The sequence below is a fragment of the Lutra lutra genome, chromosome 11 (assembly GCF_902655055.1).
Source record: "Lutra lutra chromosome 11, mLutLut1.2, whole genome shotgun sequence".
Lineage (NCBI taxonomy): Eukaryota > Metazoa > Chordata > Mammalia > Carnivora > Mustelidae > Lutra > Lutra lutra.
In genome coordinates this window covers 32,204,536-32,222,884 of record NC_062288.1, presented here as the reverse complement: position 1 = coordinate 32,222,884, position 18,349 = coordinate 32,204,536, and the positions used below count along the sequence as shown (strand labels likewise).

Genomic DNA, 18,349 nt, shown 5'->3' with positions numbered 1-18,349 from the left:
GATACAGAGAGGCAGAAAGTAAATGGGGCCAAAAGATTACCCAAGTGGTTGGGGTGCCTGGGTTGCTCAGTGGGTTAAGCCTCTGTCTTTAGCTCAGGTCATGGTCTCAGGGTCCTGGGATCTAGACCCACATCGGGCTCTATGCTCAGCAGGGAGCCTGCTTCCCCCTCTCTCTCTACCTACATGTGATCTCTGTCAAATAAATAAATAAAATCTTAAAAAAAAAAATTTACCCAAGTGGCAAGAGATACTTGATTTTCACAAAGTCTGGCTTAAGAATGACAACCATTTTCATTATGAAATTGACTTTAATTAATAAAAAACTACTCAAAATTTTTTTGTAAAAAGAGGAGTTTTTAAATATGTTATTGTAGGGGTGCCTGGGTGGCTCAGTGGGTGAAGCCTCCGCCTTCGGCTCGGTTCATGATCTCAGGGTCCTGGTATCAAGCCCTGTGTCAGGCTCTCTGCTCAGCAGGAAGCCTGTTTTTCCCCCACCCCTGCCTGCCTCTCTTGTGATTTCTCTCTCTCTCTGTTAAATAAATAAAATCTTTTTAAAAAATATGTTATTGTATATCAGAAAACTTAGAAGCCTCCATTATTAAAATGGTTTTCTGTTTTTCCTCTAAATGATTATTGTGTGAGTGCTTGGAATCTCTCAGTGAGGTCTGGTGTACATTGGGGTTCATGGGCTCTAACTATCCTTTGAATTGGGCTAGTTCAGTGCATATCATGCTTTTTGTGCAGTAAAATTTAAGAGATATCACAGTGCTCAAAATCGTTCCGTCTTGTTAGCTGGTCTGAAATAACAATATTTAGACTCAGTCCTTTGAGTAACCCCAGAGGCACGAACACCTATAAAAAAGTTACATGCATGGACAAAGAATGGGACTAGAACCAGCCAACACACAATCATGGACTAATTTATTGGCGAACAGGTGATTAACAGGTCCAAGGTAGGTAGATGATCACCCAACAGCGGCAGGACATTCCATGTGACCGGTAAGGCAGTCGAAGGAGCAAAGCAAGGCTGTAAAGGCCTGAGGCATCCTGACTTTCCTATTGGCTCAGGTGGGGGCAGAACCTGGCAGCCGGAGGGCTAAATTTCACAGCATACCTGTAACTATTCTTGGGCAACCTGACATTCAATACCTCTAATCTGATTACTCAGCTTCTTAGGAAAAAGTTACTAAAATGAGAAAAAATTAAAGCAATTTATTACAAGGTCTCAGTGGGTATGAATAATAAGATATACATGGGATTACCAAAACCAAAGAATAAAATTCAGTAAGGATTTCGAGGTTTTACTGTCATGTGACGTATTACTTTTTGAAAAAAGGGAGCTCCTCTTCTTGGATCAAGTACAAAAGGGTGTGCATTTAGATCGGATGGTTCTCATTTCAGCAAGTCTTTGGAATGAACTCAGCAGCAGTATTACAACAGCACAGCAATCTATTCTTTGAAGGTCACCTTCAACAAAGAATTCTTTGGCAGACCCTGATGGCTATCTCTCCAAAATCTACCCCATAGGCCCCTAGCTAACAGAACCCCAAATGGGTCAGATAACATACCTTCTCCCATATGATAGGTAAAGGTGAACTCACCTTACCTTACTTCTAGAGTGATCCTAATTAGTATCAACTAATCACAGAGATACCTTTACCTTTGTCAAAGACTGGGTTAGCAAAAAGTTTGACCCAATCCTGGCCAAGAAGACTTTGGAAGTTTCAGTAAAAAGGTTTCCTGGTTCCCTAGAGTGAGAAAGACGAAGAGAGAGTCTTTTTGTCTTTTCTGTCCATGAGAATAATGGCAAAGCAACAAAGCTAGAGTCACAGGGTTGCAGGGTTGGGGCTTCCCAGCCTTTGGATTTATAGTTATGTGAGATAATCTTCTACTATGCAAATCTTTGACTTTTTTTTTTTCTTTCATTTTTAGCCCAAAGCATCCTAACTAATGCATTATCAAAATGTGCCATAGGAAAACAATTTTACAGTACAGTAAGCAAAATCACCACCTATGGTAGACCTAAAAAGTAATATGACCTATGAGAGTCAGGAATTACTCTGAAAATCAAAACCACTAATACAAGGAAACTTCTTATTGAGTTAGCTCAAAACACACCAGGTTTTTGTTTTCATGATTAATCAAATTTCCATACTACCATCAAAGTTTTCTTTCAAGTACTGACTTTCAGATTCGATCATGTAAAAACCTGACAGTCCTCTTACCAATCAGATCCCATCCACAGCCCTTAGTGTGGCAAATCTCACCTCAGTCAAGCCCCACTTGTAACAAAGCAGCTTGGCCTCCTAGCCCTCCTCGGAGCCCTGAACTTGATGCAACTCTGCCAGGAGGACTTTCACATCAGCAAATCACATCACTGTTCTCCTTTTCTCTCCTTTACATAATCCCTATTGCACAGCTTAAAACTCATGAGAAATTGCTGTGAAATTTTCACAGAAGTCCTTTCTAGGAAGACTGTCCATTTTCTCCCTGAGGTGACATCACTAGAACAGCTCTGACCATCTTGCACTGTCCATCACTGGGTAGGTCACTTGTTTCCCTCACATGGTCAAAGGTACCCTGAACAGTAAGACCATTCTTTGATCTGAGTTAAAACTGATTAGGGTGCACAGATCTCTAATTAAATCTCTTTTGGTTGGAAGAGAAAAAGACATTAAGAATTTCACTTTGGGTCAGGAAACAAATGTAGTTCCTTTTTAATTGACTATTTCAACCTTGAGGATACTAAGAACTTAGTCCCTTAGAACTCTGATGTTTCTTCAAAATCCTGACACTTCAACCCACCATATGATTAACTACCATGACATTATGAAAAAAGCTATATCTGAGATTCTTTGCTTTGCTTTATTTAATTATTACGTGTAAGGCAATCCTCCCCAGAGACACACCATTGAAATGCTTTTGTCATTGAATTAGGCGGTTGAATATTTGGTTAAAAATAAGAATAAGTGATAGCTGTCAGTTTTTGGCTTTTCTGGGTCATAAGATGATGATGACATACAATCAAAACAGTAAAATGAAGATAAGTGTCAGTCCATAAACCAGTCATCATAAAAAAACAGAAATCTGTTCTAAAGTTAAAATGAACCTGGTAGTCCCACAGACAAGAAAGCTTTCTTCTTGTCCCAGGATGCAAAGGAGCCCTTAAAAATTAATGGGGTCGGGGCGCCTGGGTGGCTCAGTGGGTTAAGCCACTGCCTTCGGCTCAGGTCATGATCTCAGAGTCCTGGGATCGAGCCCCGCATCGGGCTCTCTGCTCAGCAGGGAGCCTGCTTCCTCCTCTCTCTCTGCCTGCCTCTCTGCCTGCTTGTGATCTCTCTGTCAAATAAATAAATAAAATCTTTAAAAAAAAAAAAATTAATGGGGTCATATCATAAGGACATAGGAGCCAAAATAAAAGGGCTCCTGTTAGCCAACTTTGGGACAATCTGAGCCTCACAAAGAATAATAACTATAACTGAACATAAACACTAGATAAATAAAAATGCACAAGTCCATCCTACATTTACATTTTTTTTAAAAAGAGAGAGATATGTACCTTTGTGTTTAGGGCTACATAAAGTAGTGATAAAACTATAAAGAAAATCACTGAAATCATTCTCAGAAAAGTCAGGGCAGTTGTTTCTAGTGGTGGGTAAGGAGAGAGTATGCTATAGGATTGGAGAGCACTGATAACATTCCTTACCTGGGTGTGGTTAAACTGGTATTCTCTTTATAATATTTTTTAATTGTTCATATACATTATTTGGACTATTCTAGTATATGTATTACATGTCAATATTTTAAAAGTTCTTAAAATAAATAAAAGTTTTAATCAGTCACAATGTAAAAAACATGAAACTAGCCAACAAAGATTGGTGTCTGCAGAAAAATTACCAATAAATATCTCCAGCAAACGATATTCTGTTCAATACAGTTTTGTCTCACTTCCACTGTCGCTGTCCATACCTGTGTCATGCCCTTTCATACACTGTCCACCCCTGTCTGCGTCTGTACCCAGTCTCATCTGTCACGTTCTTGAGACCAGGATCCTTACCTTCTCATTTCTCTATCCCCAAATCTAACAGTGCCCAGCAAGTAGTAAGTGCTCTATATATGCTGGATGGACATATCAATGAATGAGCAAATAAGTGAATAAATGAGCAAACAGTATAAAATAAATTCTCTTCTAATATCTTCAAGCTTCAAGTCACATCTACAAATAACAATCAATACTGATGCATTGATTGAAATAGAAAGTTCATTTTTTTTAAAGATTTTATTTATTTATTTGACAGAGATCACAAGTAGGCAGAGAGGCAGGCACAGAGAGAGGGGGAAGCAGGCTCCCTGCTGAGCAGAGAACCCGATGCAGGGCTCGATCCCAGGACCCTGGGATCATGACCTGAGCCGAAGGCAGAGGCTTTAACCCACTGAGCCACCCAGGTGCCCCAAAAGTTCATTTTTTTAAAGGAGGTATTATCTCTGACAATAATACCAGCAGAGAAAAATAAATGTTAATTAGTTTTCTATTACCAGGAAATAGCATGTAAAGGGGTATAATACTGTATTTAAATACACTGATACTTAAACATAAAACAGTCTGATTTTTTGAGGTTCTGTTTCTTTCTTTAAGATTTAATTTATTTATCTGAGAGAGAAAGAGCAGGAGCAGAATGAAGGGCAGTGTGAGAAGCAGACTCCCTGCTGAGCAATAGGAAGCCTGAGCAGGGCTTGAAGCTGGGTCTCTGGGATTATGACCTGAGAGCCCAAGGCAGAAAAGCTTAACCAACTGAGGCACCTCTTGAGTTCTATTTCTGAAGAGATTTCAGGATCTTAGAGTGCTCCAGGCCAAACAAAGGATTAAGAATTATCACCATACAGTGTTATAAATATAAACTGTTTAAAAGATTGTGCCCAATCCATATTGGCCCTCTAGCTATAACAATAGATGTTACTTTAGTTAAATTTAAATTCTTTATGTCAACTTTCTTTTCTTTCCTCTTTTCTTTTTTAATTAATCGTTTGGCAAAAATGAGTTAGGATTAAGAATCAGTTATGTAAGAATCCCAGGTGATGTATGGAAGTGTTGAATCACTATATCCTGATTTAACTACAGCTAAAACTAATATTACACTGTATGTTAACTAACTTGTATTTAAATACAAGTTTGTTTTTTTTTTCAGTTATGGTTAAAAAAAATTATTTCCATTTTTATTTGGTTTCCAAATATTAAAAAAGTCAAGATTCTTACACCAATTATCTCTGAGACCATGCAAAGCAATTTAGAGTGTATACAACAATCATTCCACCCCCCCCCTTGTTTTGCTGCTTTATACAACTGTTTGACAAAGTTGAATGGCACATGCCTGGTTGGAAAATTTCACCTGTTTATTAAAACACACACACACACACACACACACACACACACACACGCACACACACACACAATCCCCCAACAACAAATATTCAGGACAGTTTGCTACTTTGTGTCTGCACGTCAACTTATTACCTAGTTACTTCTTTTATTTAGGAGGCACATGGGACTGAAAAATTTAGCTGCCCAATTTTATCCATCTACACCACAGAAAGCAGAATGAGTCCCAACACTCTGTGAAGTGTTTAAATAAAAACAGGGGCATATGACTGGCTGAATCAGTAGAGCTTGCAACTCTTGATCTCGGGGTTATGAGTTTGAGACCTATATTGGGTGTAGAGATTACTTAAAAATTTTTTAAAATTCCTAAAAAAAAAATTTTAACCAAAATTAATTAATTAAATAATTAACTAATTAAAGTCTGTAGAGCATGTGACTCCATCTCAGGGTTGTGACTTTAAGCCCATGTTGAGCATGGAACCTATTTAAAATAAAAATTAAAAAACATATAAATAAAAAAAAGAAATTATGAGGCATACCATACTGATTTCTTATTCAAGTTTCATAAAATTAGTAAGGCTCATAAAACACAAAACTGAATAGAATAATTGTTTTATACATGATGAGAATAATCTCAGCTCTAGAGCTTGTGGAAATACCCACTCGCATAGGAGTAAGTCATATATGGAAAAGGTGATGTATGTGTATGTGTGAGTGATTATGAAACACATGGTGATTTAAATAAAGTTCACACTAGGTGATTTTTTTTTTATGGGTTTTATTTATTCATTTGTCAGAGACAGAGGAAGAGCACAAGCAGGGAGAGCAGCAGGCAGAGAGAGAAGCAGGCTTCCCCACTGAGCAGGGAGCCTGATGGGGGACTCGATTCCAGGACACTGGAATCATAACCTGAGCTGAAGGCAGATACTTAACAACTGAGCCACCCAGGCGCTCCCAACTTTAGGTGTTTTTTATATATGCGCTGGAAAAAAATGAGTTATTTAAGCTTTCCATCTGTTTCTATTTAATAGACATGCAAATGTCCCATAACTCTTGTTTTTTGTCCAAAAGATGTTTTGATTAAAGAGCCCATTCATAATGAAAGCCTGATGGTCTAAGTTCACTGAAATATCCTACATCATATACTTTACCTTAAAGAACCAAACATAAAATCTCATGTGGAAATGCATCTGGTTAAGGTGTAAAGCTCGACTGTTTTTAATTTTTGACTCTGGAAATAAAGCATAAGCAAAGAGCAGGATTAATCACTCATTTGCTACTTCTTCCCTTGGGACATAAGCAGAGAGAATATAATAAATGGATTTATTTTAGGGCAAATCTTCCATTTTTGTTTTTGCACAATAGTTTCTCTTTTAAAAGAATAGACCAGGGAAGCTAAATTCTCTAGGCTAGGACTGAAAAGAAGTTATCTGTAACACCTATTTTATTATGTTTCCTGGAGAGCGATACGTATGTTTGTGAATTGAAGAGGCCCATCTGCTGTTTCAACCATGGCTACAAAGGATGTAGAGATTACTTAAAATTTTTTTTAAAAATCCTAAAAATTTTTAGGAGAAGAGCAAGGCAGCACACAGAATAACCTCCAGAGAGACTGCCTATGCTTCTATTGGTCTCACCTCTCCAACACATCTGAACTGGATAAATTTGAAGTTTACGTGGGCTAATGATCACAGTATGTTACCAGAGGGTTTTCTTAAAACAAAATATATAAAAATTACCTGAATTAAATATGGGATTCATATGTAAACACCCTGCCATACACACTAACCTCATATGTATCCTACACCACACGTTTCTAATTTTCTTGTGAAAGCAAGGGACACAGCCCAGCAAAAGGTCCCACACAGGGTTATTCCAGCATAGTCCGCACAGAGGGGTGGTCCAGTGACAGCTGATTCGAGCTAGTAACACTGACTCCATCTTTGGCCCTCCGTCTTGTTCATGCCTGGGCGACAGTGACCTCCCTCGGGACTGCGTGTTCCAGGTCCATGGAAGCTAACGTATGCCCTGACCAGGATGCAGGAAGGTGTGTTCTGATCTTCCCTGAAGTGGTACACAGATGGTTCCACTTGGGGCAACTAGTAGAGATGAATGGCATGCAAAGCACCCCAATGTAGCTAACTAGTTAGATTTTCCGGCACACAATGGCACAATGTTAGATAGCCATACTATGACGTCACCACCACACCCCTTGCTCTATAAAAGCAGAGGATTAACGTCTGGGCTAGGAGGAGGATAGCTACGTACTACCTGGATCATCCATTCATCCAATTTCCACCTGTCACTAAGTTAGTTACCCTGAATAAAACTGTGTAAACGGTATGGAGTGGTTTCCTTCATTTTTCAGTCTCAAAGTGCCTTCTCAGTTTGGAGGATACAGTACGGACAGACCCTCTTCCACCTTCTAACACCATAGCCTTTCTCTCCAAATCCCCTAGCTTTATAACAGGCACCCACAGTTCTTCCCAGTGACTGTTCCTCTGACTGCAACCAGCCACCTTGCTACAAGAGTACTCATGACCCCTTCCTATCATCACACCACATCCCTTGCTGCCTGTGCTTTCTTATCCTATGATTCTAGGGCCATTTTCTGGAAGGAAGCTCAAGCTGATCTTTATCCTCTACCAGTTTCCAGGAAAGGCCTTTTAAGCCTCTATAAGGCTATTAACCTGTCTTTGTTTCTTGGATAGCACACCTAGCACTATCACTTCTATACCATTCGAGGTCAAAACTGTTCAGTTTTAGACTAAACAAAAGAACCGCCAAAGAATAACATGGCCACACTCCCTGAGAATGGTTATAGTCAACACTCATGGGACAAGGGTCTACAGCACAACCTTCCACATCAGATCTCACTGGCTGAGGACTTAGTCCAACAGCTGAAGCCTGAGAAAATACACGCATATTCACAGTGAGTGATAAAATTGATATATATTTTTTGCACATATGAGAAAAATATTTCAGAGACCAAGAACAATAAGCCATCTCTAGGCAGATGGCACCACCTGGGGGTAAGCACATACCTTATACCTCACCCTTAAACACTGTCTTTACATAAAACAAATATTGCTATTACAGAACAAGTGTCCAAACTGAATCTTTCACCTTGCAAAGATTTTGTTCACCCAACATTTTAACAGCCATATCATAAATTTACATTTATATTAAATATGTCTAGGAACCTAATTTGTTGTGCCTGGAAAGTTCCCCGTAGTTGGACTATATACCACTATCACTGCTAGATAATTTAGCAAAGTTCAATAATTTGGCAACTGGGAGAAAAACAGTAGTGAGCTGTGATAATTTAATCTTCAGTATGTCTCCTAATCACTGTAAAAACTCAAAAGAGTTGCTATACAATTATGCAAAAACATTTATTACAAGTTCCATTATTGCACATTAAAAGTATTTACTATATTGAGCAAATTACATAAACCTGTAATAGAGAAATATGCAGTAATCAATTTATTACTCAAGGGTTAATTCCCTTGAGAAACTAAGGGCCATAAATAGTATTGGTTATACTGAATAATTCTGTAATTATTCTATCTACAATTTAAATAATATTCTCATAAATGTGTTGAAATCTCGAGATCCCCCTATTAAAAAGAGCAGGTAATATTAAAAACATCTCAAGGTCATATTAAACAATCAGATGAAAGACAGTGAATCTGCAGTAAAGCTGTACTTTTAAAAACAAACCACAATGCAGAAAGCTTAAACAGATCAGTAATATGTAGGCATATATAGACCTGACCCCTGTCTGCTCAGCTCTGATCCATTCTTTTTTTTTTTTTTTTTAAAGATTTTATTTACTTATTTGACAGAGAGAGATCACAAGTAGACGGAGAGGAAGGCAGAGAGAGAGAGAGAGGGAAGCAGGCTTCTTGCTGAGCAGAGAGCCCGATGTGGGACTCGATCCCAGGACCCTGAGATCATGACCTGAGCCGAAGGCAGCGGCTTAACCCACTGAGCCACCCAGGCGCCCCTGATCCATTCTTATAAAAGGACGAAGTTGAAGCAAGACAGAAGAAAGAGAAATTAAAGAGTTGATCCCATTTACAATCATACCCCAAACCATAAGATACATAGGAATAAACCTAAACAAAGAGGCAAAGAATCTGTACTCAGAAAACTATAAAACATTCATGAAAGAAATTCAGGAAGAGATTCCATTTCATGGATTGGAAGAACAAATGCTATGAAAATGTCTATGTTACCTAAAGCAATCTACACATTTAATGCAATCCCTATCAAAATACCATCAATTTTTCTCAAAGAAATGGAACAAATAATCCTAAAATTTATATGGAAACAGAAAAGGCCCTGAATAGCCAGAGAACTGTTGAAAAAGAAAGCCAAAGTTGGTGGCATCACAATGCCGGACTTCAAGCTCTATTACAAAGCTGTAATCATCAAGACAGTATGGTACTGGCACAAAAACAGACACATAGATCAATGGAGCAGAACTGAGAGCCCAGTAATAGACCCTCAAGTCTATGGTCAACTAATCTTTGGCAAAGCAAGGAAGAATGTCCAATGGAAAAAAGACAGTCTCAGCTTTGCGCAGTGGCAGTATCATAGCCAATGAGGTCTATCCGAGGTGCGATTATTGCTAACTGAAAAAAGACAGTCTCTTCAACAAATGGTGTTGGGAAAATTAGACAGCCACATGCAGAAGAATGAAACTGAACCATTTCCTTACACCACACACAAAAATAGACTCAAAATGGATGAAAGACCTCAATATGAGACAGGAATCCATCAAAATCCTTAAGGAGAACACAGGCAGCAACCTCTTCTACTCAGCCGCACGACTTCTTCCTAGAAGCATCACAAAAAGCAAGGGAAGCAAGGGCAAAAATGAACTATTGGGACTTCATCAAGATCAAAAGCTTTTGCACAGCAAAGGAAACAGTTAACAAAACCAAAGGGGCAGAATGGGAGAAGTTATTTGCAAATGACATATCAGATAAAGGGCTGTATCCAAAATCTATAAAGAACTTATCAAACTCAACAGCCAAAGAACAAATTATCCAATCAAGAAATGGGCAGAAGACATGAACAGACATTTCTGCAAAGAAGACATCCAGATGGCCAACAGACATATGAAAAAGTGTTCCACATCACTCGGCATTAGGGAAATACAAATCAAAACCACAATGAGATACCACACCAGTCAGAATGGCTAAAATTAACAAGTCAGGAAACGACAGATGTTGGGGAGGATGCGGAGAAAGGGGAACCCTCTTACACTGTTGGTGTGAATGCAAGCTGGTGCAGCCACTCTGGAAAACAGTATGGAGGTTCCTCAAAAAGTTGAAAATAGAGCTACCCTATGACCCAGCAATCGCACTACTGGGTATTTACCCTAAACATACAAATGTAGTGATCTGAAGGGGCACACGCACCTGAATGTTTATAGCAGCAATGTACACAACAGCCAAACTATGGAAAGAACCTAGATGTCCAACAACAGATGAATAGATAAAGAAGATGTGGTATACATATACAATGGAATACCATGCAACCATCAAAAGAAACGAAATCTTGCCATTTGCAATGACGTGGATGGAACTAGAGGGTATTATGCTGAGCAAAATAAGTCAATTGGAGAAAGACAATTATCATATGATCTCTCTGATATGAGAAATTTGAAAGGCAGGGAGGGGAGTTGTGGGGGAAAGGGAATGAAAAAATGAAACCAGATGGGATTGGGAGGGAGACAAACCATAAGACACTCTTAATCTCCTGAAACAAACTGAGGATTGCTGGGAGGTCAGGGGTAGGGATAGAGTGGCTGGGTTATGGACATTGGAGAGGGTATGTGCTATGGTGAGTGCTGTGAAATGTGTAAGCCTGATGATTCACAGACCTGTACCCCTGGGACAAATAATACACTATATGTTAGTAAAAAAGAAAACAGGACTAAGTTGAGCCTTGCACAGCTTTCTCTTCACCCATGAGTTTGGCCTTCTGAACCCTTTAAAAGGCTCCAGCCCATGGGGTCCCTTTGCCTCTAGAATTCCTTCCAAATGCCCCCTTCAAAACAATTTCCAAGGTCTCAGCTTTAGCACTGGATCACTTTCTGGCTCTTGGCTGAGCATTTCCAATGCCCCCTTTACTCCACTCACCCACCCATTCTCATGCAGGGGGCTTTGCTGTCAAGGTGTGTCCAACTAACAATCAAAGCCATTCTGGGCTAAGCCCAGGAGACCTTCCACCTGTGAAAGAAAGTTATAAAGTCTAATGTTAGAATTCACAGTTTAGGGGCGCCTGGGTAGCTCAGTGGGTTAAAGGCTCTGCTTTTCGGCTCAGGTCATGATCCCGGGGTCCTGGGATCAAACTCTGCATTGGGCTCTCTGCTCAGCAGGGAGCCTGCTTCCCCCTCTCTCTCTGCCAGCCTGCCTACTTGTGATCTATCAAATAAATAAATAAATAAAATCTTAAAAAAAAATAAAGAAGTCACAGTTAAAAACTTTTTCAACTTAGAACAAAAGAGAAGGAATGAGATATGACTCAGCTGTGGTATAAGAAATGTGTGGTCTACATAAAATTCCTATGTAAAGTATTAATGGTAGAATCTTATCCCTTAAAAAGTGTCAACAGTTCAATAGGTATTTCAAAGGTAGAGTTTATTATGAATCAAAGAGCATGAAATCATAACCATGAGAAGTATGGAGCTCTTTCCAGACTTGCAATAGATATGGAACTGAAATCCAGAAAGCTTAGCAACTATTTATACCTGACACCACCCCTCTTGCAAAATAGAACTTATTAAAAAAAACAGCTGTTACTGTACATTAAAAAAGTCAAAGTCAGGGGCGCCTGGGTGGCTCAGTGGGTTAAGCCTCTGCCTTCAGCTCAGGTCATGATCCCAGGGTCCTGGGATCGAGCCCCGAATCGGGCTCTCTGCTCAGCAGGGAGCCCGCTTCCCTTCTCTCTCTCTCTGTCTGCCTTTCTGCCTACTTGTCATCTCTGTCTGTCAAATAAATAAATAAAATCTTTAAAAAAAAAAATCATGTCATTTAGGGGAACCTGGGTAGCTCAGTCAATTGAGGGTCCAACTCTTGGCTTTGGCTCAGGTCAGAGTCAGACAGAGCCCTGCACTGGGCTCCATCCTCTGCTTGCGATTCTCACCCTCTCCCTCTGGCCCTTCCCCCCACTCACACACACGCACACACACACACACACACACACACTCTCTCTCTGGCTCTCTAAAATAAATGGATAAATCTTTTTTTTTAAATCATGTTGTTTAATTTATGTAGTAAATATGTTCCCAAAATTTTGTATACCTGAGGTTACACCTGATAAGCACAAATAAAAGTAGCTCCGAGAAAAAGGATATAACAATAGGTACAGTAGAAATTTTGGACGTTATTTTTATCTAAAAAGCACACACAAATATACACCAATCAAACTCAAACAACACATGATGTGGACAATTTTTTGGGAAAATATACTCTTCCAAAGTTGGCTCCAAAACAAGTAGATGAACATATCAATATCCATCAGAAATTATTATTTATCAAAGACTTATCTCTTAAAAAGGTTGCTGGACTCTTCAAAATAAGGACACTAAATACATATGGACACTATGGACATAAGGACACTAAAAAACATATGTGACTCTTACAGTCCAGGAGATAATGTTTCAAGGAATTTTATTGTAAGTAAAAAGAATTCATTTTATATAGCTTTTTAACTCTGATATAATCTCATTTATTATTGCTGATATAAAAATTCTATCTATTTCAGAAGCTAGTAATGAAAATTCAAAACGAGAAGCAATCTTACAATCAGGTGTCACATTCTAAAATAAAAAGTAGAATTTGCAACTGGGCAACCCTCCCTTTTTAGGGGAAGAGATCCCCCTAGTAGATCCTGGCAGTTCTGTGAACTCTTCCAAAGGTTTTAACCAATAGAGAAAAGCAATTACACTCTGATCAAGGTGTTAATTGCAGAGCTGTGTCACAACATGTTTGATGTTTTTCAGCCAGCCCCATTCCTGAAAACCGTCTATCCTTGTCTAAGCACTGGACCAGGGAAAATTAGGAGCCGGAGCTAGTACAAGAGGGTGATTATAATCCTAATTTATTCCTCACCTCATGCAGGAGGAGAGACTGTGACAAGGAAATGTACTTGGTGTTCTGGGTGTTAGTCATCACACACGGAATACTGTTTAAAGTTGAATAAGCCATACTTTGACAAAGATACTATCAAGCTGTGGCAGTCAGGTCAGATCATAACTCTGAGAGTAGCGGTCCAATTTCACTTTCTGAGAATGGATGTCCCCACTGCTTTTCATGCTAAGAGAATGACAACTGCCTTGGATCAGAGAAAGAAAAAAATGTGCCCTTTTCTCTGCCTGTCTCTGAGCAGAGGCTATGTCTGTGCCCTCACTGGTGGCACCAACCCTACACAAGAAGGGCCTGTGGGTTCTTGGAGTGACCACTTCTGGCCAATGTGAGCAGCCATCACTGGTGGAGGGCAGCTGTGCCCAGCAGCTGTCATGAGGCTACTGCAGGGGATCTGTCAGAGGTAGAAATGGAGAGGCAAGGTAAAAGACAACAATAAGTGTGATAAATAGTTGAGGGACACACTTGGAGATGGAGGTAACTTAGAGCAAAAAAGCCAGCAAAGTCTTATGCCATAATAATTTAGATAAAAACAGGAGGTGTAATTCCATTCTGTAGTCACAACTAGAAAGGCCAGCAACATATGGGCTACTACGATGAATTATGCAACATGACAAAGCTGTCAAATAAGAAAATCAGTATGTTCACTCAATTTGACTAGAAAGGAATCCAATAAAATCTAATACTCATTCCCTTAAAAACAACAACAAAAATTATTAAACAAGATTTGGGATATTGCTTTATCATGATAAAGACTAGCTCTCAAAAATCAATAATCAACATTCTACTTAACAGTGAATACTAGAGATATGCCTATTACCAAAAGAACAAGACAAAAGTGCAATGTAATAGAGTTCAGGAACTTCTAGAAAAAGCTTCAAGGTGGACAATAGTAACACGAAGTATCACTTTGGAAAAAAAAAAAAAAAAGGATGTTTTCATGATTTTCTAGTCTTGTTACTGCCAAACTAGAAAACCCAATACCAACAAGAAAAACCACTAGCATTATTAAGGAAATGAATAAGGCTCAACACAAATCAATGACTTTACTATGTATCATCAATAACTAAATTATAAGACATAGAAAAATGTCCACATTAGCAACAAAAACTACAATTCCCATGAGAAGTTTCCACATGAAATGTTCAGGACCTACAAAAAACAAAGTACAAGAGCGCCTGGGTGGCTCAGTGGGTTAAAGCCTCTGCCTTCGGCTCAGGTCATGATCTGGGAGTCCTGGGATTGAGCCCCGCATCGGGCTCTCTGATCAACAGGGAGCCTGCTTCCCCCTCTCTCTCTGCCTGCCTCTCTGCCTACTTGTGATCTCTCTCTCTCTCTCTGTTAAATAAATAAATAAAATATAAAAAAACAAACAAACAAAAACCAAAGTATTACTCAATTTTACTGAGAGAAAAAATAGATGCTAAAATTTATTTTTTTAAAGATTTTATTTTTCTGGGGTGCCTGGGAAGCTCAGTGGGTTAAGTCTCCGCCTTCGGTTCAGGTCATGATCTCAGGGCCCTGGGATCAAGCCCCACATCGGGCACTCTGCTTAGCAAGGAGCCTGCTTCCCCCTTTCTCTCTGCCTGCGTCTCTACCTACCGGTGATCTCTCTCTCTGTCAAATAAATAAATAAAATCTTTTAAAAAGAAAGATTTTATTTATCTGTTTGACAGAGAGAAAGATCAAGAGAGAGCACAAGCAGGAGGAGCAGCAGGGGAAGGAGAAGCAGGCTCCCCGCTGAGTAAGGATCCCAATGTGGGACTCAATGCCAGGACCCTGGAATCACGACCCAAGCCAAAGGCAGACACTTATCCGACTAAGCCACCCAGGTGTCCCATAGATGTTTTAAAATTTAAAAGAAAAAAAAATACACAATGGTGTTGGATGGAAAGACTCAGTTATCTATAAAAACATATACTTTTCCCAAATTAAAATAAGGTGTAGTGACAGTCCAATTAAAATTTCAAAAGGAGAATGACAAAGTTATTCTAAATTTCCATGTTAGAAAAGGCAAAAATTTCTAAGAAATTTTACAAAAGAAAACTAATAATGAAAGAGTTTTCCACGCTAGATATTAAAACACTTATAAAGGTACAATAAACAGTATGGTGGTACCAGGCCAAATAATTAATGAATAAATCTTCAGAAGAGATTGCTTTGGGAAGATACTAAAATATACAATAACTAAGTATGATGAATGCAGGATGATAAGTCAGTGAGGAAAGGAGAAAGGAATAAACACTATAAAATACAGTGTGGGGAAACCAGCAGCCTCTGCTTGGACTATCATCCAAAGTCTTTTCTGTGGCCATTGAGGCCCTACATGATCTGGGTCCTGCCACCTTTCCAACCTCATTTAAAAACTACCTTGGACTCACCCTGTTCCAGCCTCACATGCCACCTTCCTAGCTTTCAAACACACTAAGCTCATTCCTGCCTCACAGCCTTGACACTTGCTGTTCTCTCTGCCTGGGGACCCCTTCAGTTCAAATGTCATCCCTTCAGGGATAGCCTGTCTCTGACCGCTGCTCCAATAGCACCCTCACCTCTAAACCAGGCACTTACTATTAATGGCACTGTCACCTTCTGAAATTTATTTGTTAACACATTTTCTGACTAGAACACAGGCTCGCTGAGAGTAGGGTGATTCCTTCCTTGTTTCTACCAAGTCCTCACAGGCTAGAATAACTCTTAGCACTTACTAGAGGCTTAGAAATTTATATATATGTGTGTACATATGGTTGTGTGTACACATGTATGTGTACGTATACATCATATACATACACATACATATGCATGTGTAAAACATATGTTCAAACACATATATGGTATGTTTATAAGATGAAGGTAAGGACCCTTATTGGCAAGGACCATTCAATACAGATTTATCTTCTATGGAATAATTTTGCATTAAATGTATATATAAAAACAAATATTTGCCATAATGAATTTAGTTGAACAGTAAGATATTAAGTTACAGATTTATTAACAGTGAAAGACATATTATGTTATTTATTATCATCATATAACATCATCATTTAATTATAATCTTATCCCCATCATTTATTTTTATCCACACTGTAAATAGAACAGTTAAGGAAATTAGACTTCCAGACCTAAATTCCAATTCCAGTTGGAGTCACACACTATCTTGTGCCCCCTGTAATTTCTACTTTTCCTGCAAATTCAAGAGTGCTAGTGCAAAGCAATCAAGAGGTGACTAATTAGCAAATGATTTTGCTAAATGACAGAAGACAAAATTGGACTTGCCCAGTTGAACAGAATTTGGATGCTTCTTGTCTGATCTTGTTCCTGCTTCTTCCTCTCTTCCTAGCCCAATCCTACCTCCATACCACCTCCTGTCTGGCAGGGCAACCCCATCTGCTGACAGCTGCCCTCCCTATCCCTCACTGTGAAAAAGGGAAAAAAGACACTGATATAAGGATCCTAAGCTAGATAAACTATTTTTATTGTTATTATAATAAGAAGGAAAGAATGTGTAAAATACAATCAAAATTTAGGAGCAGAATCATCTAAATCTGGGAGCTGTACCACAGACTGCCTTCCCAAAAACAGGCTATAAAAGGTGGGTTCTATCTTCCTAATTATATGTTTCATAATCATGTGGAGTATCTGCTTCTTTGTGGGATGTGTGGGGATGAGTATATAGGGGTATGGGTATATCCACATGTATGTAGTTTTTTGTAAAAGGATCAAGGAGCAGTGAAAGGAAATTTTTTCATTATCTGAGCAGTGTAGTTGTCCACTTTTTGAAGAATGGGAGAGAGATTTACAGGAAAAGAACTGCTCCAATTATATATACATTATATGTGTGTGTGTATATATATATATATATTTACATATATATATATATTTACATATATAGTATATATGTGTGTGTATATATATATAATGTTATATATATAGTATAAAACATCTTCATTTCTCTTTCTCTGGAATGTTTCACAATAAAGGTAATACCAGTCACTGATCTCTGAAAAGGTCCAGTGTGGCCTTGGGTCTAGTTTGACCAGGCCAGGCCATAAGTTTGGGTTTTTTAAATATATTTATTAAACAGTGAAATTTCACAACTGTGTGACCTCATGAAAGAACTAAAAATCACTTGGCAAAACAGGAATTGGCTGTGCTTTTCATGTATAAACATTCCATATTCTTTATCTGCCTTCTGTAGAAATTACAACCCATAGGTTGAACTTATATAATATGGTTATAGATAACTTTGTGTACTGAACATTCAGAAGGAATATTATGTAATGATACTTTTCCTTCCATTTCAATCTGAAATGTATATTACTGGATCCATTCTGCAACTGGAATCCAGCTACACATAGACCTACTTTATCTGCCTCCAGTTTAAAAACAAAAAGACAAACAAACAAACAAACAAACCCTCTATCAGTCCCACAGCCCTAGAATTGCTTCATAAGAAAAATAGCTTTTAAAAAGAGTATATTCAAGGGTGCCTGGGTGGCTCAGATGATTAAAGGTCTGCTTTTGGTTCAGGTCATGATCGCAGGGTCTTGGGATCAAGTCCCACTTTGGGTTCCCTGCTCAGTGGGGAGTCTGCTTCTCCCTCTCCATCTGCCTGAAGCTCTCCCTGCTTGTGCTCTCTATCAAATAAATAAAATCTTAAAAAAATAAAAAATAAAAAAAGAGTATATTCGATTTTTAACCTTCTTGCTCCTTAACCAACACAACCCCAAGACAATATGTAAACTGGAACCATGAAATAAAAACATTTCTCATAAAAATTTTTTAAAAAATCTTTTTATCAAATCATCCTGGC

At 38.7% G+C, this 18,349-nt stretch overlaps 1 protein-coding gene and 1 pseudogene across 13 annotated transcripts in view; one reads left to right on the top strand and one right to left on the bottom strand.

The window, feature by feature from the left end:
• Positions 1 to 18,349, bottom strand: part of ADAM22 (ADAM metallopeptidase domain 22) — a 222,468-nt gene that overhangs the window by 165,655 nt on the left and 38,464 nt on the right. The gene's annotated exons all lie outside the window — the stretch shown is intronic.
• Positions 9,957 to 10,076, top strand: LOC125081485 (uncharacterized; annotated as a pseudogene).